This window comes from Penaeus monodon, chromosome 31, assembly GCF_015228065.2.
Source record: "Penaeus monodon isolate SGIC_2016 chromosome 31, NSTDA_Pmon_1, whole genome shotgun sequence".
Lineage (NCBI taxonomy): Eukaryota > Metazoa > Arthropoda > Malacostraca > Decapoda > Penaeidae > Penaeus > Penaeus monodon.
Genome location: NC_051416.1, coordinates 461,031 through 461,623, shown reverse-complemented (window position 1 = coordinate 461,623; position 593 = coordinate 461,031). Strand labels below are relative to the sequence as shown.

The window sequence follows — 593 nt, the reverse complement described above, 5'->3', positions numbered from 1 at the left end:
CACAATCCCAAACAACCCAAACAAGACAAGACAAACAAGCCACAATCCTATGCAAGCAAAACTAAAAAACAAACAAACAACAACGCCATACATTCCAAACAAACACAAACGACAGTCCCATAGAACCCAAACAAGAGAGACAAACAATACCATTCAACACAGACAAAACAAACCACAACCCACGCGATCCAAACAAAATAAGACAAAGAACTATCTTATACAACCTAGACACGCAATAAAACAAACCCCAGTCACAAACAATCAAACTAATCCAAAACAAACAAACTAACAAACCCACTCCCAAACAAACAACAAACTCCAGTCCCAAACAATCAAACAAACTAATCCCAAACAAACAAACCAGTCCCAAACAAACAGACAAACAAACCCCAGTCCCAAACAGACAAACAAACCCCAATTCCAAACAAACAGACTCTAGTCCCAAACAAACAAACCCAAGTCCCAAACATACAAACCCCAATCCCAAACAAACAGACTCTAGTTCCAAACAATCAAACAGACCCCAGTCCCAAACAGACAAACCAAACAAACCCACAACCCTCTACAAACCCCCCCTCCCCCCCAAAAAAAAT

The 593-nt window shown here is 40.3% G+C and overlaps 1 protein-coding gene across 1 annotated transcript in view; it reads right to left on the bottom strand.

Moving 5' to 3' along the window:
* The window catches only part of LOC119592870 (vascular endothelial growth factor A-like), an 11,895-nt gene that overhangs the window by 5,553 nt on the left and 5,749 nt on the right, over nucleotides 1-593 (bottom strand). The gene's annotated exons all lie outside the window — the stretch shown is intronic.